The sequence below is a fragment of the Phyllopteryx taeniolatus genome, chromosome 4 (genome assembly GCF_024500385.1).
Source record: "Phyllopteryx taeniolatus isolate TA_2022b chromosome 4, UOR_Ptae_1.2, whole genome shotgun sequence".
NCBI classification, from domain to species: Eukaryota; Metazoa; Chordata; class Actinopteri; order Syngnathiformes; family Syngnathidae; genus Phyllopteryx; species Phyllopteryx taeniolatus.
In genome coordinates, this window is record NC_084505.1 from 20,405,127 (window position 1) to 20,413,043 (window position 7,917).

General features: G+C 43.2%; 1 long non-coding RNA gene across 1 annotated transcript; it reads right to left on the reverse strand.

Moving 5' to 3' along the window:
- Window positions 1-438: 438 nt before the first annotated feature.
- On the reverse strand, window positions 439-2,950 carry LOC133476434 (uncharacterized). The gene is made up of 2 exons (XR_009788053.1): window positions 2,689-2,950; window positions 439-728 (listed from the first exon to the last, which is right to left on the reverse strand). It is a non-coding gene; the product is annotated as an uncharacterized LOC133476434 (long non-coding RNA).
- Between the last annotated feature and the right edge of the window lie 4,967 nt (window positions 2,951-7,917).

The window sequence follows — 7,917 nt, forward strand, 5'->3', positions numbered from 1 at the left end:
TCAAAATTACTGACACGCATGCATTGGTTCATAAAACCAGCTTTCACCCAACGCATATGTTTCGGGGAATCGTGAAGTCACAGATTTTGCGCTTTGCTCGGATATGCACAAAAAGGCAAAACTTTCACGAGGCGGTGACGATTTTGTTTAAGGTTTTACGGAAAAGAGGATATGGGAGGTCATTTCTCAGACGTTGCCTAAGGACATTTTTGGAGAGAAGAGAAGAAACAAAGGAGGACATTCTCCCCTTGATCACCTCATACTTCACAGTTGGGAATTTATTACACAAAAAAATAAAAGCAGATTTTGAGGGAAAATTGGGATGTGCTGCAGGAGGGCCAAATTTTAGAATCATATCGGCATATCGGCGGAACAAAAATTTAAAGGACTTACTTATTCGGGCAAGGTTACCGTCGTTGAAAATTAAAAAACCACAACCATTGAGCAAATATTTTATTAAACTCAAATTCGTCAGGAATGCAGTGGATAAAACAATCATTAAAATTGAACAAGGATTTAGTCCCAAATCAACCAACTGTGTCTATCTCATATTGTGCAAGAAGTGTGGACTGCAGTATGTCGGGGAAACTTCCAACACATTGATGACCCGCATCACACAACACAGATATAATGTGAACCACAAGAAAGATTTACACACACCACTGGTTCAGCATTTCTTGATCCATGGATTGGGAGCGTTGAGGGTAGCGGGATTACAAAGGAATATCCTGTGGACAGAGAGAGAGAGAAAGACCATGGAACGGCGATGGATATTCCGATTGGGGTCTAAAGTGCCAGGGGGATTGAATGTAGCGCACCATTAGGGAATACGGTTCGGATACCCTACCCTAAAGGCCACCCTAATCCTACAAACCCCTCCTCTCTCTTATCTGACTAAATTCTATCCATTCATAACCCACACCCCCTTACCTGTCTAACCCGAACCCTAGTCCTATCCTATCCCCATTTCCAACCCTAACCCTAACCACTTCCATCTTCCTGTCCCCAATTCCCAACCATTTCCTATCTTTCTATTTCACCCCCTTATCCAACACTAGCCCCTTATCTTAACATTCTATCCACTTATCCTACCCTAACCCTAATCTTAACCACTCCCTTTTAATTCTTAATTTTTAATTCTTAACTCTATTATATCTCCTTATCCAAACCTAACTCCTAATCTTAACCACTCACATCCCTATCTAACTCTAGTCCTATCCTATCCCCATTTCCAACCCCTAATCTTAAACCCTAACCACTTCAAACCCTAACCACTTCAAACCCTAACCACTTCATTCCTATCCCTATCCCCATTTCCAACTTTAACCAACACTATCCCCTAATCCTAACATTCTATCCCCTTATCCTACCCTAACCCTAATCTTAACCACTCCCTTTTAATTCTTAATTTTTAATTCATAACTCTATTATATCTCCTTATCCAAACCTAACTCCTAATCTTAACCACTCACATCCCTATCTAACTCTAGTCCTATCCTATCCCCATTTCCAACCCCTAATCTTAAACCCTAACCACTTCAAACCCTAACCACTTCATTCCTATCCCTATTTCCAACTTTAACCCTAGGGGGAACAAAGTTAATTACAATTACATCACAAAAAGTTAAAAAGACCCAAAAAAGCAAAACAATTGGTAAAATACATTAAAAAATATAAAACAGCATAAAAAGCCAAAAAAACTATACAATTATTAAAATGTTATTAAACGAGTTATAAGGTTAAAATATCAATACATGGACAAAGGTTCAATTTCAAGATGGCAATTATGCAGAAGGATTGGCAATTATGGGGTTAATTTAAAGTGGGTTTTACTTTGCACATATTCTTTTAAAAGATCTTTTTTAAAATAGGACCAAAAAACAACGGGTATAAAAGGGGAGGGCGTTTTCACTAGCTCAGTTTGGTTTGGGAGTTTGAACAGTCAACATCACTTATTTTTACAGTGCATTTATTAAATTCAGTGTGCCAGGACCTGAGGAAGGCTCCTTAGAGCCGAAACGTTGTCAAGGCACACCGTTTGGTCGACAAAAGTTGTTTTTTTGGGGGATTTTCTCTTTTGTTTTTTGTTGTTATAATTAGAGATATTACAAATTCATAACTGTTAATAAATAGCACGTCCAAAACATAAATTATTACATAAATAACAAAGGCGACTCTATAAAACTCAATTGGAAATACAAAAAAGAAAATTTGAACAAAGATGACTGGTGGAGAGTGGAAAGTGGTCCACTATGACCGGCGTGGCCAGCAGGCACGCCGCCAGGAATGGGGAAATGGAGACGGGAGATGGCGTAGGGGGATGGACCGTGCATCTCCCCCCCGATCCCGGAAGGGGAATTATTTCCCCTATACTGGGAGAGGGAGGGTTCGGTTCCCCTCACCTAACCCTAACCCTAACCTAACCCTAACCCTAACCCTAACCTAACCCTAACCCTAACCCCTAACCCTAACCCTAACCCTAACCCTAACTCAAATTCGTCAGGAATGCAGTGGATAAAACAATCATTAAAATTGAACAAGGATTTAGTCCCAAATCAACCAACTGTGTCTATCTCATATTGTGCAAGAAGTGTGGACTGCAGTATGTCGGGGAAACTTCCAACACATTGATGACCCGCATCACACAACACAGATATAATGTGAACCACAAGAAAGATTTACACACACCACTGGTTCAGCATTTCTTGATCCATGGATTGGGAGCGTTGAGGGTAGCGGGATTACAAAGGAATATCCTGTGGACAGAGAGAGAGAGAAAGACCATGGAACGGCGATGGATATTCCGATTGGGGTCTAAAGTGCCAGGGGGATTGAATGTAGCGCACCATTAGGGAATACGGTTCGGATACCCTACCCTAAAGGCCACCCTAATCCTACAAACCCCTCCTCTCTCTTATCTGACTAAATTCTATCCATTCATAACCCACACCCCCTTACCTGTCTAACCCGAACCCTAGTCCTATCCTATCCCCATTTCCAACCCTAACCCTAACCACTTCCATCTTCCTGTCCCCAATTCCCAACCATTTCCTATCTTTCTATTTCACCCCCTTATCCAACACTATCCCCTTATCTTAACATTCTATCCACTTATCCTACCCTAACCCTAATCTTAACCACTCCCTTTTAATTCTTAATTTTTAATTCTTAACTCTATTATATCTCCTTATCCAAACCTAACTCCTAATCTTAACCACTCACATCCCTATCTAACTCTAGCCCTATCCTATCCCCATTTCCAACCCCTAATCTTAAACCCTAACCACTTCAAACCCTAACCACTTCAAACCCTAACCACTTCATTCCTATCCCTATCCCCATTTCCAACTTTAACCAACACTATCCCCTAATCCTAACCTTCTATCCCCTTATCCTACCCTAACCCTAATCTTAACCACTCCCTTTTAATTCTTAATTTTTAATTCATAACTCTATTATATCTCCTTATCCAAACCTAACTCCTAATCTTAACCACTCACATCCCTATCTAACTCTAGTCCTATCCTATCCCCATTTCCAACCCCTAATCTTAAACCCTAACCACTTCAAACCCTAACCACTTCATTCCTATCCCTATTTCCAACTTTAACCCTAGGGGGAACAAAGTTTATTACAATTACATCACAAAAAGTTAAAAAGACCCAAAAAAGCAAAACAATTGGTAAAATACATTAAAAAATATAAAACAGCATAAAAAGCCAAAAAAACTATACAATTATTAAAATGTTATTAAACGAGTTATAAGGTTAAAATATCAATACATGGACAAAGGTTCAATTGCAAGATGGCAATTATGCAGAAGGATTGGCAATTATGGGGTTAATTTAAAGTGGGTTTTACTTTGCACATATTCTTTTAAAAGATCTTTTTTAAAATAGGACCAAAAAACAACGGGTATAAAAGGGGAGGGCGTTTTCACTAGCTCAGTTTGGTTTGGGAGTTTGAACAGTCAACATCACTTATTTTTACAGTGCATTTATTAAATTCAGTGTGCCAGGACCTGAGGAAGGCTCCTTAGAGCCGAAACGTTGTCAAGGCACACCGTTTGGTCGACAAAAGTTGTTTTTTTTGGGGATTTTCTCTTTTTTTGTTTTTTGTTGTTATAATTAGAGATATATTACAAATTCATAACTGTTAATAAATAGCACGTCCAAAACATAAATTATTACATAAATAACAAAGGCGACTCTATAAAACTCAATTGAAAATACAAAAAAGAAAATTTGAACTAAGATGACTGGTGGAGAGTGGAAAGTGGTCCACTATGACCGGCGTGGCCAGCAGGCACGCCGCCAGGAATGGGGAAATGGAGACGGGAGATGGCGTAGGGGGATGGACCGTGCATCTCCCCCCCGATCCCGGAAGGGGAATTATTTCCCCTATACTGGGAGAGGGAGGGTTCGGTTCCCCTCACCTACCCAGCCAGTGCCTCCCCCACGCCCACCCCGTCAAAATTATCCCCCTTACCGCTCATATGCGGCAGTGGTACGCCAGGGCCGACCAGCCCCGACGAGACAGGGGTTCATGCCGTCAGTTGGGGACACCAACGTTAAGCGACAAGCGGCCACTCCTGAATTCAGGAAGTTGGCACAGAAATTTCTTGCTGTCATCAAGGTGGTTCACCACTTAAATAATGTTGATCGGAGTGGGGACAAACCGGAGCCTAGGATGATAGCTAGGATGGTTGAAGTCTTGTCATCCATGATAAGACCAGCCTTACCAAGGGCAAATACATTACAGTACGTGGTGGCCAACGCAAAAAACTGGGGCCACACGACGTGTCAAATTCTGGCAGAACACTATGAAGAAGTGTTGGGGGAACTATTGGATGATCTCACAGCCCTCCTCACGCCAGATTGGAAGGTAGCCTACGAGGTGGCAGTCCGTTGGGCTAGGAGGAGATTCAGCCATATTACACAGGAGGTTATTGATCATGCGGAAGCAATCATTGTAGAAAGAGCGGACTCCAGAGACGCGGATAGGGCGCCTGCTCCGCGACAACTCCTGCCGGTGGTGCAGCCGGCCCGGGCCCCTCGTCTGCCTCAAGCGAGTCAGACGATGGATACCCGGGACCAGGTTTTGCCCACCGCGGAGGACCCGCGGGAGCAGAGACAAGTCAAAAGACAGGGGACCAGGCCCAGTGGGGGGCTTAGGACAACGGTAGTGCCTGTACAGCCTCCTCCAACGGAGGAAGAGCTGGAGACACCGCGGTTGTCCAGGCGTACCCGGGGAGTGGTCCTCACTGAAGACAATATAGAGGAGGAACTGGGGTTACCTCAAATTGAGGACCCAGAGAACAGGGTAGTCCTGGAATCACAGGCGCGCACCTCCTCTCCTGTAGGTAGGGTAGTGCGTACACCGATTCCGTTGGGGTTCGATCACCTCTTTGATGGGTCCATGTCAGACCAGGAGGGGGAGACAAATTTGACCCTGGGCCCGGACCAGGTCCAAGTGCATAGGGAGGCGGAAGACGGTGAGATCTTCCAGGACTCCTCGGACCGGTTCGTAGAGCCGGAACCCCAACGTTTCTCGGTGACCGCACATCGCCATACCCAGAGACGCTTGATGGACTGGAATCTCACAGTTAAAAAGAAATGGCTTATTATCGGGGACTCGAATCTGACCAAGATTCCCGATTTTTTTAATGCAAACTTGCAGATTGACGCCTATCCGGGGGGTCATTTCCGCCATGGGCAAACGCTGATGGAAAAGACAGAGGCATCACCGGAATTGATTGTGGAAAAAATTGTTCTGTCGTTTGGCATCAATAGCCGATGCAATAAATCCAAAGAGACAACGATTAAAACGGTACAAGGAGCAATTAGGGCCTCGAAGAAAAAGTTTCCATATGCGGAAATTTGGGTGCCGCTCATTAATTTCTCAGCCGCTCTCCCAGCGGATGAGAAAGAAAATCTACAGACCCTCAATGACCATATTGAGAGGAATATGGGTCACATTCCACTCTTGCCGGAGGGTCTGTTCGAGGTGGAGGACGATGAGGTCCATTGGACCCGGGAAACCGCGGCGGCTATGCTGGACCATTGGATCCGCTTTTTAAACTCCATCGCCCTCTAAGGCTACACAAAGAGGGGGGCGAGAGACCCAAGTCCTTCGTCGCACAAGATGTGGTCGTCCTAGCCAAAAATTTCCTTCTAACGGAACCACAGCATCGGTTACTCAGCAGAGGCTTATCATTTATACCATCTATAGATATCGAACGTGATCAGAAAACACAATTCCAATTTGACATACAAAATTACCATCGCAGATTAAAATTGGCTTTTTATTTCAGAAATTCACATAGGAGGGAACGGCCGCCTTTTGTCGCCCCTTCCATCTGGACACCGGCTACGACGGATATGCCGCCACAAGTCCAGCAGGTGATTGAAGAGGATCTGGTAACAATTAAAAAACATTTCATTCCGAAAAAAGAGAAATACAATTTAGCACCGGAAGAGGTGAAGGCGCTGCGGGATTTAATTTATGCCAAACACATTGTGATTAAGCCGGCCGACAAGGGGTCGGCAATGGTCGTGCTCGGACGGGACCAGTATATCATGGAAGCACAGAGACAATTAGACGATAAAAACTATTATAAAAAATTGGACAAACCCATATTTTGGGAAACAATGCCAAAAGTGGCTCAAATTGTTCGGGAATTAAAAAAGAAGAAATTCATCAATGGGAAACAATCACGCTATTTAATAGGGGAATCGGAACCGAGGGAACGTCGGTTTTATATTTTGCCAAAAATACATAAGGATCCTACCACATGGACTGTACCTTATGAAGTCCCTCCAGGCAGACCGATCGTCTCAGATTGCGGCAGTGACACGTATGCCACAGCAGAGTTTCTGGATTTCTATCTCACCCCGCTGTCCACAAGACACCCGTCGTATGTGCGAGATACGTACCAATTCGTAGACATGGTCAAAAAGATTAGGACAAAAACGGACTTCTTCTTCTTCACAATGGACGTAGAGAGCCTGTACACCAACATTCCGATCCAGGCGGGAATGGAGAGTGTGAGGAAGATCTTACAAAGATATCCGGATCCAAAACGACCGGATGTGGAATTACTACAGTTGCTAGAAATAAATCTGACGAGAAATGATTTTATCTTTAATGAAAATTATTATCTACAAATTAAAGGGACAGCTATGGGGAAGAAATTCGCCCCAGCGTATGCAAACATTTTTATGGCTATATGGGAAGAAGAGGTTTTTACAAAGTGTGATAAAAAACCAGACCGCTACATCCGTTACCTGGACGACATATTTGGAATTTGGACATATTCGGAGGAAGAATTTCACCAATTTGTGGATACTTTGAATGCACACAACAATTCGATACAGCTCAAGACGGAGGTCAACCGCCAATCGATTGACTTTTTGGATACCACCGTCTTCAAAGGGACAAAATTTCAACAAAATTATAAATTGGATATAAAAGTGCACTTCAAAATTACTGACACGCATGCATTGGTTCATAAAACCAGCTTTCATCCAACGCATATGTTTCGGGGAATCGTGAAGTCACAGATTTTGCGCTTTGCTCGGATATGCACAAAAAGGCAAAACTTTCACGAGGCGGTGACGATTTTGTTTAAGGTTTTACGGAAAAGAGGATATGGGAGGTCATTTCTCAGACGTTGCCTAAGGACATTTTTGGAGAGAAGAGAAGAAACAAAGGAGGACATTCTCCCCTTGATCACCTCATACTTCACAGTTGGGAATTTATTACACAAAAAAATAAAAGCAGATTTTGAGGGAAAATTGGGATGTGCTGCAGGAGGGCCAAATTTTAGAATCATATCGGCATATCGGCGGAACAAAAATTTAAAGGACTTACTTATTCGGGCAAGGTTACCGTCGTTGAAAATTAAAAAACCACAAC